Below are 21,392 nucleotides of genomic sequence, written 5' to 3' on the forward strand. Positions count from 1 at the left end.
ATATTACTATTACTTCCATTACTACTATTACTTTAATATACCATTACTCTAAAGCAATAAAGCAATGAATACCTCCTGAGCATTTGTACCGGTGGTTTTGAACAGCTCCGATGGACATCCACTTTCGCAGGGCCGTTATGACGAGGCAATTTTTTTATTGGCTTCACCAAATTGCAAGAAAATTGCCTGTGGAAAATAGCAGAATTTTAACCCTTGATCTGAATCATGGAGGAAGGAAAACGGTTAGAAGGGAGCATTGCGCAACGCGATTGAAGGGAGGAGCGTCGTCCCAACACGTGGTGAAAACTGCAGAGCGTGGTGAAGGCGCGCGGTAGGTTTTAATAGTCCCGGTTGATTTTTGTTTTCCAAACACATTCGCAAGGAGGAAGGGAAAAGTGCTTCCTTCTCGGCAAATTTGGATTCTTGCCCCGTGATCTCGACGCAAGAGGTAACGTGTTGGGCCGACACTGAGCAGAGCGACTTGCGTCACGGAGCGTTAGCTTGCCAAGGTTGGCTGCATGACGTCATGCTCTCTCCTAACCTTTTCCTTCCTGCGTGATCTAAATTACTCAGAGGCGGTCACTAGTTCTACGAGAAATCAAAATGCATATTTGAATAATTAACGTTTTCACGCTAAGTATTGTAAATACTTTGCGGCACATAATCTACATATTGTAGTTAGTGAGTATGCAAGGTATCTAGACTTCAAACGGATTCTCAAGAGCGCGTCAATTTCGAGATAATAGCTTTCGGTGTGCCACGAAACGCATTGGCGTTCCAATTACTTTTGTGTTGCAATGTAAACAATGGCGTTTTACTAATCAAGTAAGACGAACAACCGGACATTTTACCGCTAGGTTGACGGGGCATATCTCGTAACCGGTGTCATCATCAGAATTCGTACTCAGTCGATATGCCTTGCATACTGAGAGGCTATAATTCGAAGATTGAAATATGTGCACTAGTGTAATGAATTAAAAAGTTATTTGACGTAATTCCCGTTTAATTAGGTCATTTATTAAATTAAGTATTTTGATTTCTCCTAGAAGTAATACCCGCTTCATCGATTAATTCAGATGATGCGTTAGAATTGTGCTATATTCCACAGCCAATCGTTAAATATTTGGTGCAGCTTAAAAAAAGCGCCCTGTACAATTGCGTATGAGCGTTACACCTGCGCTTAACGTATATCTAGTTAATGGATCTAAAGTAGTTTCTAGTGGCAGTGTATTATAGTATTCCGGAAGTCACCAGACAAGCTCATCTAAAGTTACATCCAAGCCAAGTTTATTGACTCAAGTGCAATCATTGTTTAGAGTTTCGGGCCCGGGGCGTGTATACAGGTCAGGTCTTAAATCACTGGGCCGTGATTGGGCGAGCCAGCGTGTGGCACTTTAGAGCTCGCGACGGGCAAAGGCAAGTGTTTAATAAGCAATAACTGTCAAATAGGATCGGTCTTTGTGAAACACTCCAGCGTTGATGTAACCCCACTTTTTTTACGCTGCCGTGCGGCGTCTTGCCTCCGTGGCGCAATCGGCTAGCGCGTTCGGCTGTTAACCGAAAGGTTGGAGGTTCGAGCCCTCCCGGGGGCGGCTGTTCGTTTTTGGTCTTCCCAGATGTCTTCTTTTCTTTCTTTATTGCATTGGCGCCGCTGTTATTGGTGTTGCCGCCATATCTAGCGTCTTACTGAGCTCCGCCGGCGCATATGATTGTTTTCTTTATGTGTGTGTATTGTTCACTAGAGGGCTGGTGTCTGTTTCGCTGTAGTTGTATAACCAATGCATGGAGAAATTTTTGCAGAGCAACCTCTAGCGAGGGTGCAACTATGCGTCGACGTGACTAAGCCGGTTTTATCGATTTATTTCACCAATAATAATAATATTTGGGGTTTTACGTGCCAAAACCACTTCCTGATTATGAGGCACGCCGTCGTGGAGGACTCCGGAAATTTTGACCACCTGGGGTTCTTTAACGTGCACCTAAATCTAAGCACACGGGTGTTTTCGCATTTCGCCCCCATCGAAATGCGGCCGCCGTGGCCGGGATTCGATCCCGCGACCTCGTGCTCAGCAGCCCAACACCATAGCCACTGAGCAACACGGCGGGTATTATTTCAGCAATACCCGCTGCGCCTTTGATATTCGAGTGCAAATGAAGTGAAAGTGTCTTTTTCATTATGAGGACGCTGCATAATTCTGCGGCCAATGTTTGCGGTATAATTGGGAGAAAAATTACTAGCTAGACAGAACCACCGCGTTGCCACCAGCAAACTGGTTCATTCATTCACCGTGGCACGAACAATGCAAGGACCCGACTCGCACTCATCCTTTCCCCTGCCTGCCCTGTATTTCTAGTCATAGCGGCAGGAAATACCGATTCTAATATGAAAAAAAGTAAAGATTTGATTTAGGCCCTAGCTGACACGTGACCGGGGAGGTCACGTGTCATACCGGTCACATACCGGACAGGCCGCCATTGGAATCTGAACCTGGCAACGTTTAACGCTAGGACGTTATCTAGTGAGGCGAGTCTAGCAGTGCGATTGAAGGAATTAGAGGGCAGTAAATGGGATATAATAGGGCTCAGTGAAGTTCGGAGGACAAATGAAGCATATACAGTGCTAAATAGCGGGCACGTCCTATGCTACCGGGGCTTAGTGGACAGGCGAGAACTAGGAGTCGGATTCCCGATTAATAAGAATATAGCTGGTAACGTACAGGAATTCTATAGCATTAACGAGAGGGTGGCAGGTCTTGTTGTGAACTTTAATAAGAGGTACAAATTGAAGGTGGTACAGGTGTACGCCCCTACATCCAGTCATGATGACCAGAAGTGGAAAGCTTCTATGAAGACGTGGAATCGGCGATCGGTAAGCTCAAAACAAAATACACTGTACTGATGGGCGACTTCAATGCCAAGGTAGGCAAGAAGCAGGCTGGAGACAAGGCAGTGGAGGAATATGGCATAGGCACTAGAAATAGCAGGGGAGAGTTATTAGTAGACTTTGCAGAACAGAATAAGATGCGGATAATGAATACCTTCTTCCGCAAGCGGGATAGCCGAAAGTGGACGTGGAGGAGCCCCAATGACGAGACTAGAAATGAAATAGATCTCATACTCTGCGCTAACCCTGGCATCATACAAGATGTGGACGTGCTCAGCAAGGTGCACTGCAGTGACCATAGGATGGTAAGAACTCGAATTAGCCTAGACCTGGGGAAGGAACGGAAGAAACTGGTGCATAAGAAACCGATCAATGAGTTAGCGGTAAGAGGGAAAATAGAGGAATTCCAGATAAAGCTACAGAACAGGTATTCGGCTTTAACTCAGCAAGAGGACCTTAGTGTTGAAGCATTGAACGACAGTCTTGTGGGCATCATTAAGGAGTGTGCAATAGAAGTCCGTGGTAACTCCGTTAGACAGGATACCAGTAAGCTATCGCAGGAGACGATAGCTTACTGGTATCTGATCATCTGATCTGATCAAGAAACGCCAATGTATGAAAGCCTCTAACCCTACAGCTAGAATAGAACTGGCAGAACTTTCGAAGTTGAACAACAAGCGTAAGCCAGCTGACATAAGGAAGTATAATATGGATAAAATTGAACATGCTCTCAGAAACGGAGGAAGCCTAAAGCAGTGAACAAGAAACTAGGAATAGGCAAGAATCAGATGTATGCGTTAAGAGACAAAGCCGGCAATATCATTACTAATATGGATGAGATAGTTCAAGTGGCTGAGGAGTTCTATAGAGATTTATACAGTACCAGTGGCAGCCACGACGATAATGGAAGAGAGAATAGTCTAGAGGAATTCGAAATCCCACAGGTAACACTGGAAGAAGTAAATAAAGCCTTGGGAGCTGTCCAAATGGAGAAGGCAGCTGGGGAGGATCAGGTAACAGCAGATTTGTTGAAGGATGGTGGCCAGATTGTTCTAGAAAAACTGGCCGCCCTGTATACGCAATGCCTCATGACTTCGAGCGTACCGGAATCTTGGAAAAACGCTAACATAATTCTAATCCATAAGAAAGGGGACGCCAAAGACTTGAAAACTTATAGACCGATCGGCTTACTGTCCGTTGCCTACAAACTATTTACTAAGGTAATTGCAAATAGAATCAGGAACACCTTAGACTTCCGTCAACCAAAGGACCGGGCAGGATTCCGTAAGGGCTACTCAACAATAGACCATATTCACACTATCAATCAGGTGATAGAAAAATGTGTGGAATACTACCAACCTTTATATATAGCTTTCATTGATTACGAGAAAGCGTTTGATTCAGTCATGGAGGCATTACAGAGTCGGGGTGTAGACGAGCCGTATGTAAAAATACTGAAGGATATCTATAGCGGCTCCACAGCCACCGTAGTCCTCCATAAAAAAAGCAACAAAATCCCAATAAAGAAAGGCGTCCGGCAGGGAGATACGATCTCTCCAATGCTATTCACAGCGTGTTTACAGGAGGTATTCAGAGACCTGGATTGGGAAGAATTGGGGATAAAAGTTAATGGAGAATACCTTAGTAACTTGAGATTCGCTGATTATATTGCCTTGCTTAGTAACTCAGGGGACCAACTGAGATGCATGCTCACTGACCTGGAGAGGCAAAGCCTAAGGGTGGTTCTAAAAATTAATCTGCAGAAAACTAAAGTAATGTTTAACAGTCTCGGAAGAGAACAGCAGTTTACGATAGGTAGCGAGGCACTGGAAGTGGTAAGGGAATACATCTACTCAAGACAGGTAGTGACTGCGGATCCGGATCATTAGACTGAAATAATCAGAAGAATAAGAATGGGCTGGGGTGCGTTTGGCAGGCATTCTCAGATCATGAACAGCAGGTTGCCATTATCCCTCAAGAGAAAAGTGTATAACAGCTGTGTCTTACCAGTACTCACGTATGGGGCAGAAACCTGGAGGCTTACGAAAAGGGTTCTACTTAAATTGAGGACGACGCAACGAGCTATGGAAAGAAGAATGATAGGCGTAACGTTAAGGGATAAGAAAAGAGCAGATTGGGTGAGGGAACAAACGCGAGTTGATGATATCTTAGTTGAAATCAAGAAAAAGAAATGGGGGCATGGGCAGGACATGTAATGAGGAGGGAAGATTACCGGTGGTCATTAAGGGTTACAGACTCGATTCCAAGGGACGGGAATCGTAGCAGGGGGCGGCAGAAAGTTAGGAGGGCGGATGAGATCAAGAAGTTTGCAGGGACCACATGGCCACAATTAGTACATGACCGGGGTAGTTGGAGAAGTATGGAAGAGGCCTTTGCCCTGCTGTGGGCGTAACCAGGCTGATGATGATGATGATGACAAGTGACGTCGACCTCGACAGCCTTCTTGCATCAGAGCATATGTATGTAGGCTGGCAGCTACACTCGTATCGCCTTCTATACTTTCTGGGAAACTAACACCCCTTGATGTTCATTGGAAACTTGGTTTTACTGACATCCGTCGGTTAAAACGAATTAAAAAAAGCACGATCAAATCTCACATAGCGTCATCTCATCGCATAATCTGCGCTCAGATTATTAAACGGACTTTGAACCATTTTATTATCGAAGTGGAGAAAGGCATTTCAAGTAAAAATATGCCATTTCAGGAATACTTCGGCGCAATAAGAAAGTACTTCAATGCGTTCATTAAAAGCGGAGTTACTGGTAATCAAACCCGACCTCCGCTGTGCTGCCGTTCCTTCTTCAATGCCCTGCACTGCGAAGGCTACGGCTGCCTCATAATCAGAAAGTGGTTTTGGCACGTAAAACTCCAAAAGGCTACGGCGCAGTTTGGCGTGCCCACAGTGCTCCGCTTTCTGTATGTCACCGTGGCGCGCAGTCCAAATTTAATTTTGGATGTTGACGTAGACGCCACAACTTCGGCCATTGGTGCCTACGACGCGCTAAGCATAAGCTAAACGCGGTTGTCCTCAGCGAGCAGCAGCGAGCTTAGCCAGTGGACTTGTGGCGGCACCTCGCGGCGGTCGCGGTATCTACGGCATGTAGCCGCCTGCAGCTTGATGTCAGGTATCGGCCAATAGCAGCCGTCTAAGGGAATGATGAAATAGTCCGTCCGATGACGAAATGGGGCATCTAGAAGAGACCGAGGACAGGGCCTTCTGTTGAAGAGAGAGGGTTTGAGAAAAAAGGAGACTTCGCGATCCGTTTTGCGAGCTCCGCGCACCGCGTATGACGGCGAAACTTGGCTGAGATGGTCACTGCAGCGTATGCTACCCGCGGACCAGTGGTGTAGCCAGAAATTTCGTTCGCGGGGGGGGGGGGCGCTCATGTTGCAGGTGGACCTCCTCCTTAAGAGGAAACATTAGGTCGCATGCTGCTATCTAAATACATGTATAAGGAGAATTGGTTTTTCTCGGCAACCACTGCACCAAATTTGACGAGGTTTGTTGCATTTAAAAGAAAATTTCAAGCTCTACTGACTGTTTAGAATTTTAGATTTAGGTCGTCAATATATTATTGAAAAGTCGCAAAAATCGAAAATGTTCAGAAAACGAAACAATTAAGTTTACAACTCTGTAAATCAGCAATGACAATTGATATCACAATTCTGTGAATTTCACATAATAGTACAGCTACAGCGGACAAAATTGATATGTTACACATGATGGATGGACGGATGGATACAACTTTATTGTACGTCCGGCAAGGTTTAACGCGACCCGGGCTCAGGTCTCCCACGGGGGAACATCAAGGCCCTGCCTCAACGCCGCCTCACGGGCTTGCTTGAGTGCCCACGTCTGGATTCCAAGGTCTGAGCTGCGCAGAGCGGCGGCCCACCTCGACGACAGGGTCTCCGGAGTAACTGCCATCCCTCCTATAAATGCATTGCACTCCCACAGCATGTGTTTGAGTGTTGCTGGTCCTTCCTGGAACAATTTGCACGTGTCGTCCTGATGCTTATCTGGGAAGATACGTTTCAGACGGAATGGATTAGGGAAGGTGTTCGACTGGAGTTGTCGCCAGGCGACGGCCTGCCTCCTGTTCAATTTGGGACCCGGCAGTGGGTATATCCTTCTGGCATTTAAATATGCACTGGTTATGTCGTTGTATCTGGCGAGCCTGTCCCGTTGTGCTCGAGAAGCGTTCGCTATCGTGCGAGAGGCGTTGCCCTGTTCGGCGCGGCGGGTCATGTCTCGCGCCGTCCGGTGCGCCGTCTCGTTTAGGTTCGGGAGCGCGTCGCCTTCCGTGGTGACGTGTGCAGGGAACCATATGATCCTCGAGCTCGCGGTTTTGGATCTGCCCGCTTTGGCCAGAATGGACAGGGCTTCCTTGGAAATTTGGCCTTTGGCGTAATTCTTTACTGCCATTTGCGAGTCACTTAGTACGACTACGCATTCCTGTTCTTTGAGGGCCAGTGCAATCGCTACTTCCTCCGCTATTTCCGAGCGTTTGGTGTATACACTGCATGCGGTTCTGATTTTCGACTCAGCGTCTATGACTACGGCGGTGTACTTCTGGCCGTTCGCATATTCAGCTGCGTCGACAAAGCGCGCGTTTCTCTCCCTGCCGAATGAACGATGCAGAGGCTCGGCTCTCGCCTTTCTTGTACCTCGATTGTAATCGGGGTGCATGTTTCTTGGGATGGTTGCCACCGTAATGGTCTCTCAGATTTTGTTGGGGATTTGCATTTTCTGGCCGTGCTGGTTGTGGTGCGTTATGCCGAGCGTGTTCATAATGTACCTTCCCGTCGTGGTGGTCGACATGCGTTCGAGCGGCGAGATGCGTTGGGCTTCGGCTATTTCTTCCAGGCTGTTGTATATGCCCAGCTGAGCCAGGAGCTCGGTGCTCGTCGATTCCGGGAGGCCCAGGGCTGTCTTGTACGTTTTCCTTATGAGCGTGTTGATCTTGTTCTTTTCCGCGATGTACCAGTTCTGGTAGGTGGCTACGTAGGCGATGAGGCTGACAACGAATGAGTCTCAAACGAATGAGCCTCAAACAGATGAGTCTCAAAAAATTAAGTATTATGGAACTGCCGCTTTTGCAGAACCCTTGTTCGTAACATAACCAATTCACGTAAGACACAAATTGACGTATCGAATTTGTTCGCTTTGAATGGTGTAATGGATGCCGTTTACAGAACCGCGATATCTGTTCTTGATGCAGAGCTATTAATATTTAAACTTCGTGCTTCTATTTCTTTCGAACTTTCGAATTTTTCAATCTTTTCAACAAATTTCAGGCCCTAAATCGAAATTCCGCTCCTAACAGACACTAGAATTTAACATACTCTCTCAAATGCAACAAATTTCATTAAAAGCGATTCAGGAGTTATCTCAGAAAACCGTTTCTGCGCTTTACATGTACCTGAATAGGCCGCGTCGGAGTTGGGCCCGAGCTAAAGCTTCCTCTTAAACAATTTGCCTAGGGATCAAATACACGAATAATAACTGCATTGCCATTGCCAAAGGTGCTGCAAACGAACTGCGGAACGCTACGCATTGTCAATACAAGTAAAATAAGTATTTTTTCATAAAAGTATATACTCGTATATGCCAAAAGTTGTGCCCAACATAATTGATGTCAATGCTTCCATGTATTTTGTCTATTTAATAAGCAGTGAAAATACCCGCCGTGGTTGCTCAGTGGCTATGGTGTTAGGCTGCTGAGCACGAGGTCGCGGGATCGAATCCCGGCCACGGCGGCCGCATTTCGATGGGGGCGAAATGCGAAAATACCCGTGTACTTAGATTTAGGTGCACGTTAAAGAACCCCAGGTGGTCAAAATTTCCGGACTCCCCACTACGGCATGCCTCATAATCAGAAAGTGGTTTTGGTACGTAAAACCCCATAATTTAATTTAAGTAAAAAAACATCACAGGAACTTTAGAACTACATCAGTTCGAAGCCAGCAAAGCAGTGCATGCCGCTGATATGAAAAATGTAAAGGCCATGAAATGAACAAGTTGAGTAGAAATATGTTAATGACACTTTGTCATTCAAGATCCTTGTTTACATTCTTGTACATATGCAACGGCCAGTGAAAAATCTCAATGACGCTGCCATTTGTTCCAATGTATTACGCAGCAGCAGCTGTTACCGGTCGTGTATCGTGAGTAATTGCACCGAAGTTATAGTCGTAACAGAGACCACGTATAAAAAGCAGGAGTTCTACAGAATATACGAGGGCGAGTCAAATGAAAGTGAGCCAATGAGAATATGTGAATGAGAAGGCCACAGGTCTGAGCTGCATGGCGGATGTTGCAGCGTTTCCCACTTGAACTTTGCCAGTTTTGTATTAACCACATCAGCGGCGTAGGAACGGGCATTGTTGTGGAACAAGATGACCCCATTCGTCAATTTTCCACGTAGTTTGTTCTTGATTGCGACACGCAGCCGATCCGGCGTTTCACAATATCGTAAACAATTGATAGTCTCTAAAGATTTAGCAAATTCTGTCAGTAATGGCCCCTGACGATCGAAAAATAAAAGTCAACAACACCTTTCTGGCGGAAATGACGGCCTTTGCTTTCTTTGGGGAAGGTGAATTTGAATGTTTCCACTGTAAGCTTTGCCGTCGTGTTTCAGGCTCTTAGTAGTGGCATGATGGTTCGTCTCCGATCACAATTGCAGACAAGAAATCGTCACCTTTACTGTGATACCGGATTAGATGAGTAAAGGCAGCGCTGATCTTCTCCGTATTCTGGTGGTGGTTCAAAATCTTGAGCATCCATTGTGCACACAAGAGCCGATAACCGAGATGTTCATTAATTATGGCGTAAACCAAACCGTGACTGATGTTCACACGCTCTGCCAGTTCATCGATGCTTATCCTCGGTTCTTGTCTAATCAGCTCATCAACCTTTCCAATTTTGTTAGGGGTGATTGCACGATGGCTTTGGCCCGGTCTGGGATCGTCTTTGCAAATTTCACGTCCTTCTTTGAACCGTTTGTTCCAACTCTTCACAGTGGCCAATGAAATGCAATGTTCCATGTACACGGCAGCCATACGGCGACTAATTTCTTTTTGGGAAACACCTTCAGTTGTCAGAAACCTGACGGCACCACGCTGCTCAACTTCTGGAGAGTCCATTACGGCACGCAACCATGTTCAACCCAGTGTATGAGAGCATCAAAGAACATTTATCCTCACACCTGCGTGTCACTTTTGTAAATGAGAGATGCCTGTGTGTTACGCGCAGGCCTTGCAGATAATGAACAGAACCATAAATGCGCGGGGTGGCTAGGCTCACTTTCATTTGACTCGCCCTCGTACATTAGAAATGCGAAGATGCAATGGAATATACAAATGCGAAGATACAGCTTGATAAAGGCCAAAAAAGTGCCACTGGAAACGAAGTTCACTGCACGTATACACAAAACCTCCCAACAAGATATTTAAACAGACGTATAAGTAAGTCTCCAATAAATCTACGTATCTAAGAAAAGGTCACCGTATATAATGCGTCAAACAAGGCAAATAAACATGTTGCGCAATCACAGATTCACAGAATCTTAGATCCGGCCCCCATTCCATCCACTCCCCCCGATGTATCGCGCGCGACGGAAGGCGGCGCGCTTGCTTCTCACTTTTCCCCCTAGTGCACACAAAGACTGAGCCACCATCGTCGGCTCACCCATTCCGACCCCCCCCCCCCCCCCCTACACGCTTTCACTCGCACATACAGCATGCGGCGCGGGGTCACGATGTTATCGCACTTGAACTTTATGCGGAACATGAGGGTGACGGCGACGGCAGGAATGCGCCTAGAGTGTCGACATAATTGCTATCGCAATTATATAATAAGAGTATGCGGCAGCTGAAGCGTCCCATGGCCCATTACTTTCCGCAAAAGAAGTAACAAAATAGCGCTTTCACTATGCGACAATTCGCTGCACCGCAACAACGCTTCTTTTTTCCTTTTGTGGGGCGAGGGCACCGTAATGAAAAAAAAACGCGAAGTATGTTGGTCACAATAAAATGCCTACTTTGGGCAACTGATATTGCTATTAAAGGAATATCGAAGAAAACACGAGACGCTTGGTCCACCAAGAACCATGCGCATACTGCCCGGTATCCTACACCGGCGAGACAGACTTTCTGGAGAGGTTGCAATGCGCTCAAGCGAACGCGCTGCGATCCGTCGAGTCCCCACAGTGATGGCGGCTAGCGACCATTGTTTCTTTTTCTCGTCTGCTAGAAAGCCTCCAAAGCTCTGCCAGGCGAAAATGCACTCGGCCAGAGAAAACCGAACCCGCACCGAAGTGCGCCGCGCGGTGGTCGGGGCAACACGAGAAAAACGCATGCGCTCTGGCTGGCTCTGGCAGCACGCGGGTACGGGAGCGAAAACAAAAAAAATTGGGGAGGCTCAATGTTGTCCTCGCGATTAAAAGTCAAAGTAGAAAAAATAAATATGAACGTAGTTGCCTTGGCTGGCTTTAGTGTCTTCACTGGATGCTTTGGCACAGGTGAAAAAGAAATATTTTTTTATGTGACATGACGGCACGAATGAACCACCATAACGCTTCGTCTCATCGGGCCTCGCTGCGGGCTTTGTCAACTTGCCTGATAGTGTGTTGATTTGGCTAGTCTCGTTGTATGGCCCGATGTGCGACTTTGGAAAAGTTAATGCACTTTGGCGTCACATATTTATGGGAGCATTAAACTTACAAAGTTCCGCAATTGAATATCTAAAGCATGCACGGTTGGAAATGTCAAAGCACCTTTCACATCAAAAGTTTATGAGAACTTTATACCGATAAAGTTTCGGAATTGACATCCACGCGCTCCGTAGATTCCATGATAGAGTGTAGATTCCGCGGCCTCCGCGAGATGCCGCGGCGAGCCCGTTCGCCATGAAAACATCCTTGAAACTTTGTACTCGGATGGGGCTGCTTGCGTTATGTGACTCCCGGTGCATGGGCGCTGCCGCGAAATTCAGCCCGAGGTCGCAATTTTCGCGGTGAAATGACAAAATCCAGAATGATTTCCGGCGCCGGTGGTTGCTTTTGTCGGCGGTGCATGGACAGCACGAAAAAATTTAGTGGGGGTGCGGGGCTGAAGCCCCATAAGACATCCCCCCCCCCCGGCTACGCCCCTGCCACGGACTACGTTAGTTCACCAAGCCCGAGGGTTGGTTCAGCGTCACTTTAGGTTAATAGCATCTGTTAACATGTTTAACAATAATCGGCACTGTTTTCTCGGAGGCTTGTTCTACGGCGCACAGCGAACTCTCTTTAAGAATTGCTTGTACTAGCATGGATCACAAAATACCCCATTGAAGCTTTACCTTTAGGCTTCGAAGAAAACATTTGAAAAATTGCTTGAAGCTATAAGCTTTCAAGCCTACACCTATATCCCCCTGCTTTGGTCTGGATATGCAGCCGCTTGGCCAACTGTCACCACATTGCTTACGCCAGCGACTGCACCTCTTCAATTTGAGCCATTGAATCTAGATGTTCCTCAATGTACGGCCCCTGGTCCTGTACTTATCCTAATATATGTGAATGACTTGCCAGTGTGCTGCAGTAACCTCGTAACTCGTAACCTAATAATCTCGTAACCGGTGTCATCCTCAGAATTCGTACTCAGTCGATATGCCTTGCATACTGAGAGGCTACAATTCGAAGATTGAAATATGTGCACTGGTGTTATCAATTAAAAAGGTAATTCGCGTAATTCGCGTTTAATTATATTTATTAAGTTAACAAATTTGATTTTTTCTAGAAGTAATATCCGCTTCATCGATTAATTAAGGTGACGGGTTACAATTGTGCTATATGCCACAGCCAATTTTTAGATATTTGGTACAGTTTAAAGAAATATACCACTGTACAAAACATTGTACATTTGCACATGCAAAAATAACACTGTACAATAGGACATAAGCGTTACCCCTGCGCGTAACCTATTCCTAATTAATGGACGTAAATTAATTTGTAGTGACAGTGTAATATAGTATTCTGGAAGTCACCAGGCAAGCTCATTTAAACTTACATCCAAGCCAAGTTTATTGAGTCAAGTGAGATCTTTGTTCAGAGTTTCGGGCCCGGGTCGGGTAGAGATCAGGTCTGAAACCACTAGGCCGTGATTGGGCGGGTCAGCATACGGCACTTTCGGGCTCGGGACGGGCCCGGGCAAGTGTTTAATAAACAATAGCTGTCTAAAGGAATGATCATTGTGAAACACTTCGGTGGACAAACACACACATGCATCCAACAAGAGCATCCAGTCTGGCGGAGGTTCCTGCGCAGCGTAGACACTTCTTGCATAAGCAGCACTTTCGCGAAAGAAGGACTTTGTAGATCGCGGGCTTTCGGCATGGCGGTCACACAGTCTACTTCTCCATAGGCTATGTAAACCAAGTACTATGAACATGTCATAGGGAGGACCACCCGTAACCTTAAACGGTAGAAACCTAATTGTATATGGGGTCATGTCAATGTCCTTTTTGAGCGTCCGTTGGAGAATGTCCCAAAAGAATACAGCGTCCCTACAGTCTATGAAGCAGTGACCTATGGTTTCGGCACGTGGACAGAGCCGACAGTTTGTTGACCACGGCACAAAGCAACCCCTCGAATTCAACCAAGTTTTAACAGGGAGTGTTTCCGAATGTAATTTAAAGAAAAATGTTTTTACTCCAGGAGGTACACACATTTTTCGGACGCGCTTTTGCCTGAGTTTTAAGTGTGTAGTCGTGTCCACTTTGTAATACACCTTCAGTTTTCTTTTCCATGTAATAAAGAAAAAAAAAAAAGTGAAACACTTCGGTGGTGATGTAACCCCACTTTTTTTACGCCCCGAGCGGCGTCCTGCCTCCGTGGCGCAATCGGCTAGCGCGTTCGGCTGTTAACCGAAAGGTTGGAGGTTCGAGCCCTCCCGGGGGCGGCTGCACTTTTTTAGTACTTTTTACTTTTCATTAGCTGTTTTTTAGACATGTTATTTATACTCGGTGTTTTTTACAGCTGCACGAAATTTTTAAAATTAGGAAAAGACAAATCACGATAATGTTATGTTTACCATTGGAGTGTACGGACTGGCAGCCTCTATATACAGAGCCATTTGCGCAATTACGTGCGTAATTAGCGAAGTTACGATAATTAACTTTCTAATTATCAACATTAGGTGGCTATAGCAAATGAGCACTTAGAAGCCCCTCCTCGACACTACCTATCCCAACGATTAAATCTTGAATAGCGGATTTCACATGGGAGCTACGCGAATAATTTGTTCCCCTTGGCAAGTTCCTTGAAGCCGAAACTGGCTCGAAAAAGTGCGTCAATGTCGTCAATGTGACCGTCCCCCCGTTTTTCGTCCGTCTCCGAGGTCACACCGGTCCGGCCCCGCGAACAGCTTGGGTTATCACCTTGCTTTCTGCGGCGCTGTCCTATCGCTTGAGTGCCTGCGGGCCGCCAAATTTACTACCTCATTCCCTTGGGCACCTGAAGCGGTATTTCGTCGGTGGAAATGGACACGTGACGAAGTGGCGAAGTAAATTTGGCGGATGGCCGGCATTGAAGCAATTGAAGCGCTAGGCCAACGCCGCAGGCAGCAAGAAGATAAACCAAGCTGCTCTCGGGGCCGGACCGGCGTTGACCACGGAGACCGGAAGAAAAAGGAGGGGGGGGAGGGCGGTGACATCGACGACACAGACGCTCTTTTTCCAGCCAGTTTCAGCTTCAAGGATCCTGCCAAGGGGAACTAACTGCTCGCGTAGTTTCCACCTGAAATCCGCTATTCAAAATTTATTCCTTGGGATAGGTAGTGTTGATGACGGGCTTCAAAGAACTCATTTGCTGTAGCCACCTAATGTTGATAATTAGAAAGTTCATTATCGTAACTTCGCTAATTACGCACGTAATTGCGCAAATGGCTCTGTATCTAGAGGATGCCAAACCGCAAACTCGAATGGTAAACATAACGTTACTGTGATTTATATTTTTCTCATTTAGAAATTTGGTGCAGCTAAAAAAAAAACCTGTGTATATATAAAATTGGCGCCGCATTGCGTCTGACCGGGCTCTGCCGCCATGATGGAACCCATATCAAAGACGGCTGCATCGGCACTTCGATCTGCAAAGCCTTTATTAATGTGAACAAACAAAGAACTCTGACGAACTGCACAATCGCACCTCCTCAATTTTCTCATCTGGAATAGTTTGTGGCGTTGTGCAGCGTAATAATTAAGCGGACTATCGTTGCTTTCAGCGAGATCTGTCTCACAATTACTGTTGCTTATAGAATGGACGAGGAATGTTGCTATAGCTGCTTGCGGAACTAGCCTTGGTAAGGCTGTCAGCGATTGCTCCAGTTAACGAGCGCCACTTTCCAAGTGTTGTAAATTGGGAATTTTTTTGCAATACACACGGGCGAGGACGTTGGGCACAACAGGCTGTGCGCTATCAATCCCACCTAGCCGATACGGCTTAAATTTCACAATCCAGCTTTGTATTGCGGAAGAAATTGAGGAATTTGCAAAGTACCTACATCCTAAATATGCCCTTGCTCGAAGAATGTCACTCGAGCTTATGTGCGGGGCAATTCTATACGCTTCAGCTCATCTATTCAAGTTATGTATCAGCTTCAGGACACTCAGCAAACCATAGTAAACGTGAAACGAAATGAAGGTTATCTTCTCTTTCCAAAAGGAAGGAGCCGGAGCATATGGCTGGCAAGTTTGACGGAGCCACGGCTTCCGTTCAGTTTTCTACAGTGCAAAAGTGCATACAACAACATAACACATAATAATGCACTGCAACAACATGTACAGGAAGTGAATATATTGTATATCAGAACAGTCAATAGAACAAATTCTGTTGTAACCAGATACATAGAAATTTTATAGTTATTACTTGTGTTATTTTTGTATTACTGAAGCGAATATTAATGGAGCGCGAGACAGTAGTGTCAATTGGCCGAACTGTTATGTACTTCGCTCTAGACAAATTCGAACTAAAGTTACTATATTCCAGCCATGGACTACGGGTAGCCAAATTATCTTATTTACCGTGCATTCGGCTTCATTATGAGAGTTCAATGTAAATATTATGTTAGTGTCGTCTGCGTACATAATTACATCGAAAGCATTTCGAATGTTAGTAGTGTCATTGTTACATATTATAAATTGTAACGGTCAGAAAAATAGTCGTGTGGGGCTTTGCACATTTTTCGGAACATTTTGAGAGGAGATGTTTCCTTCCATATGGTGTAGTCTATCTGATGACTAGCTGTATAGTACGTTCAATGCAATGCTACGTACTCCGTTATTGCCCAGCTTGCTTTGAATTATGTCACACTGTACACTCTCAAATGATTTCCTGAGGTCTAAGGGCGAACCGACCGCGTATTTTTTTTTGTGTTCAACACTATCTATAATTTTGTCTTTAATAACAAGCAGTGCTTGCTTAGTAGATTTGCTTTTTAGGAAACCATACCGAGAGGGAGATATGACATTATATTTACTGAAGGATTTTTCTAATCTGCGATTAACGATTTCTTCAACCAATTTAGACAACACGGGCAGTACAGAGATCGGTCGGTAACACGATATTTCAGTTGGTTTCGTCACTTGGTTGGTCACTCAGATTCATAGGGCGCCCAAAAGCAAAACGAAGAGGGCAGAGAAAGGAATAGCTCACTGGCATTCAAAGGGTGATGACCGGCCAGGATGCAACCGAAAGCTTGAATGGAATCGATCATCATCCATTGACCATTCGTGTTCGTCGTACAGTATCCGTCTAGCGTGACATTCCCTCAGGATACATGGCGTCCGCAAGTCAGAATAAAATAAGTATGATGATGACGACCATTACAGTTTACTGGTGCAAAAAGCTACAATATATAGGGCACTGCATAAGTGCTACTGAAACACATGCCCAGTGGCACCTATGCAGTCATCCAAATTCACCTGAAGGACGTTCATTAAATTCTGGCACTAGCTCCCTTTCCGACTATGTAGTGATAGAAGTTTAGCTGAGGCAGTTTTGTTGAAGAGGAGCACATGAAAACGGTCTCTTTTCCAGTGACATTGATTCACAATTTAGACATTCATTGAACTGTGGTACATACCTAGTTTCGAATACGCAGTTGAAGAAGTGAGGCTACATTGATTTTATGAAATATCTACATATAATCAGTGACAAATACCCAGTAAAACATGTTCGCGTCAAGTGGGTCAACTGATGAGAGGCGCATATGCAATGCCATACACCTGGGACACAACTTCTTCAGCCGATAGGCTACGGATGCGGTTTCGTCATGACAGCAGCCCCATATTCTCTACCAGACCGTAGGCGACCCACTACTCCAAGTTGACGAGAAAACAAATAAAGTGCATGAGCGGCCCTAATGGTGTGAAACCTTCGCTTTCGCGACGACCCTCAGCTATTTAGCTACTAATGCTTCAACCTGGGTCACATAGGCTTTCAGCCGCAGTAGTGGAGAGTGGTTGCACACATACCTGGACTCATCACATTCATATGCCTGTATAACCTTACTCTATCTCCCTTCGGGGTAGCTATCGGGCGCTAGTATACACAACTCAAAATTGCGGTGTAATCCCCGGCTCCGGAGATTGCAGTTTGAATGGAGGCAAACTGCCAAGACGCCTATGTGCATCTCAGCGCACGTTAAAGATCCCCAGTTGGGCAAAATTCTCCGTAGACCTCCACTACGGCGTCCGGGGGACGTAAAAATACTATTGGCTGTAAAATCGTTACTCTACCCCATTTCTTTTCTACAAACTTCCTTTCTCGAGGCTTAGTTACAAAAACGCAAAAGCACATTTTTTCCCCACAGCTAACCGCCCATGTGGCTATCAATGATCTTGCGCACCTGTCAAAGAAGACGGAATGTTGAAATTTCGAAGTTTCTCTGAATGCCTAGCTTTTTTCAACACTATACTACCTGACTGATTTCCTTCCAATTTCATTACATTGAAGTGTGGCTCATACGTAGTTATACAAGTTGGCGTCAACAGGGTTTATTGAAGAGGGGCGCATACCTCCTGACCCATGTTCAGTGATCCAAGGTTTAAGAAAGATAATTTAATTGAAAGAAGGCAGAGAGGTCGGCCTGAGCTAAGGCGCTCTAGCCTGCTACTCTGCACAGGGGGAGGGGGAACGGGGACATAAAGGTGTGATGAGGGATGATGATGACATAGCAAGAGGGATGCGCAAAGGTGAAAGCAAGTTCAACACTCTGATGATAAACATTCACAAATGTCATCCGTGAAGCCACAATCAGGTTTCGCCTCAAGTCTGTAGTCACCAATTTCAGTCAACTTAAGAATAGAGGCGTTAGGACGAAGCCGGTGTGGGCCTCCCCTGCGTGAACAGCACAAGCGTCAAACAAAATCTTTATAGCATATAAAGTGCTGCGATAAGCGTCTGTAGCACGGCGAGCACTTGTAGGGCACATTTAGCGGCCGGAGTCTCGAGACCACCGAGAATCATGCGCATTTATTATACTAGGTGCGTCAGCATTTTTTTTTACACTCTCCTCATTGTGTTCATCTCCTTGCTTGCCCGTAGTGTCACCGGTTTCATTGGTCCTATAATTCTTGGCTTCACGGCGCAGAGGACCGCTAGTGCCCGTTTGCATGGTCGTGGGCCTAGATGGCAGCAAAGGCCATTCCGTGTCTGTATCAGCCGGTGGAGGTGAATGTTTGCCGCGTGCTCTCGTCGTCCAAAGTTTACTGGTGCAAAAGGCTACGATGGTCACACAGCGCCAAATCAATGGCAATTGGTCTGCTCAAATTAATCGTAGTGAATGATAGCAAATTTCCCCTTCATTTAACTGTGTGCCCATTGGTGTAAAAACCGGAAGGTCACTTAGAGGGTGCCCCTTTGCATTTGCGCTGCTACGCTTTACGGAGCAGCGCAATTCGCCCCCATCGAAAGGCGGCCGCCGTGGTCAAGATTCGATCCTCGTATTCAGCATATAAAGTAAGGTGAACAACCGGGCATTTTACCGCCAAGTTAACGAGGCATATCTCGTAAATGGAGTCATCCTCAAAATTCGTTTTAAGTCGATATGCCTTGCATACTAACAGGCTTCAATTCGAAGATTGAAGCATGTGCACGAGTGTAATCAATGAAAAAGTTATTTCTCGTAATTCGCTTTTAATTATGTTATTTATTAAATCGAGTGCTTTCCTTTCTCCTAGAAGTATTACCCGCTTCATCGATTAATTCAGATGACGGGTTAGAATTGTGCTATGTGCCTCAGCCAATGTTTAAATATTTGGTGCAGCTTAAAAAAGCGCCCTGTCCAGTTGCACATGAGCGTTACCCCTGCGCGTAACCCACTTCTATTTAATGGATGTAAAATAGTTTCTAGTGGCAGTGTGTGTTTTAGTATTTTGGAAATCACTAGACAAGCTCATTTAAAGTTTCATCCAAGCCGAGTTTATTGACTCAAGTGCAATCAATGTTCAGAGCTTCGCGGCCGGGCCAGATAGAAGTCAGGTTTGAGATCACTGGGCCGTGAACGGGCGGGCCAGCGTGCCACACTTTCGAGCTCGGGACGGGCCCGGGCAAGTGTTCAATAAACAATAGCTGTCCACGGGATCGGTCTTCGTGAAACAGTTCGGCGGTAAGGTAACCCCACTTTTTTTTACGCTGCCGTGCAGCGTGCAGCCTCCGTGGCGCAATCGGCTAGCGCGTTCGGCTGTTAACCGAAAGGTTGGAGGTTCGAGCCCTCCCGGGGGCGGCTGCGCTTTTTTTTAGTGCTTTTTACTCTCCATTAGGTGTTTTTCATATATGCTTTATATACAGGGTGGTTTTTCGTAGCTGCACCACATTATTTAAGTTAGGAAAATATAAATCACGGTAACGTTTTCTTTACCGTGCGAGTGTGCGAATTGGCAGCTTCTAGATACGGAGGAATTCCCGCAATTACGTGCGTAATTAGCGAAGTTACTGTAATTAACTTTCTAACTATCAACGATAGGTGGCTACAGCAAATGAGTGCTTTGAAGCCCGTCCTCGACAGTACCTATCCCAACGATTAAATTTTGAATGGCGGATTTAACGTGGTAGCTACGCGAACAATTAGTGCCCCTTGGCAGGTTTCTTAAAACCGAAACTGGATGGAAAAGGAGCATCTGTGTCGTCGATGTCACTCCCCCCCCCCCCCCCCCCCCCGTTTTTCGTCACGTCTCCGAGGTCACCGCCAGTCCGGCCCACCGCGAGCAGCTTGGGTTATCTTCTTGCTGTCTCCGACGCTGGCCTATCGCTTGAGTGCGGGCAGGCCGCCAAATTTACTTCCTCGTTCCCTCGGGCACCTGAAGCGGTATTTCGTCCGTGGAAGTGGACATGGGCGCCCAACGGAATGACGTAGCAAATTTGGCAGTACCAACGTAAGTTTCAGAAGAATAATGAAAAAGAAAATGAGTAGTTTACTTTTTAATAGTCTTGTTGTTTCATTTCAGTCTGCTTTGTCTAACTCATGTGCCCGTGCCGTGGTGCGCTTAACATAGAGATGTTCTACGCTTCAGCAATAGCCGAATCAGAGCCAAGCATTACGTGGTGGTGAAACTAAGTTTAATTATTAAAAAAGAATTCACCTTCAGGCGCGGTGTCGGCATTTGTGGAAGCGACTTGTTTTTGCAATTTCTTTTCAGCGGTAGCAAAGAAAACGCGAGGGACTTTGTTCTGACGGTGAATGTAACCTCTTGGATAGTCAATGTGTCATTTGATATTAATGTATTACTTTCAATACTATTCATGTATTGAAGGTGATAACGTTGCTAAAAGCATGCTTGACGGAATGCCTCGGGTGCTGCGTTCTTGAAGTATCGTCAAGAAATAATACTTTTTTTCTCGTAATGCATGCAATCGTAATAAAATTGTACCTGAGCTTGAGTTCCTTTGACGTAAAACGCCACGCAACTGAATCTGTCATAACTAGCACCTGAAAGCACTTCTTGTGTTTTCTTGCATAACTAATAAAATTATCTTGCTTAATGGAGAAGAAATAGAAACAGCATAGGAGTTGTGCGCGGAGCTCTACCGTGGTGGGAACATCTGTAAGCGATTACTGTTAGACACCGATAAGATTCAGTGCCTTGATTTTTTCTTAGTTACGAGACAGTTTATCTAAATGCTCTTGAGGTGCTATCCGTATAGTTATAAGCCGCTTGGCAACTGTATTGTTTAACTGAGGCAGGGCGCTAGGATTTGAGGTGGAGTTGTGGAGGTGGAGCGAACCTGACGTTTCAGCTGCGCGTAATGGCGCCTGTGCACGTCAGGCGTCACGAATGACGTCATATTTGATACCATGGGAATTTATAAAACGAGGCGCATTCCATATGGGCTGCATTTGTTTGCCATGACGTCGCCGCGAAAGGTTATAACCGAATAGCAAAATGACACTCTCCGGTGAAGGGGGGGGGGCATTGTACTCGGCTGTATGGAGCATGGCGTAATG

The 21,392-nt window shown here is 45.8% G+C and overlaps 3 non-coding genes across 3 annotated transcripts; all 3 read left to right on the forward strand.

Moving 5' to 3' along the window:
- Window positions 1-1,518: 1,518 nt before the first annotated feature.
- On the forward strand, window positions 1,519-1,592 carry TRNAN-GUU (transfer RNA asparagine (anticodon GUU)). Its single transcript has one exon. It is a non-coding gene; the product is annotated as a tRNA-Asn (tRNA).
- Window positions 1,593-13,776: 12,184 nt separating this feature from the next.
- On the forward strand, window positions 13,777-13,850 carry TRNAN-GUU (transfer RNA asparagine (anticodon GUU)). The gene has a single exon. It is a non-coding gene; the product is annotated as a tRNA-Asn (tRNA).
- A 5,749-nt stretch (window positions 13,851-19,599) lies between these two features.
- Window positions 19,600-19,673, forward strand: TRNAN-GUU (transfer RNA asparagine (anticodon GUU)). The gene has a single exon. It is a non-coding gene; the product is annotated as a tRNA-Asn (tRNA).
- Window positions 19,674-21,392: the final 1,719 nt, after the last annotated feature.

The sequence above is a fragment of the Dermacentor variabilis genome, chromosome 9, assembly GCF_050947875.1.
Source record: "Dermacentor variabilis isolate Ectoservices chromosome 9, ASM5094787v1, whole genome shotgun sequence".
NCBI lineage: Eukaryota > Metazoa > Arthropoda > Arachnida > Ixodida > Ixodidae > Dermacentor > Dermacentor variabilis.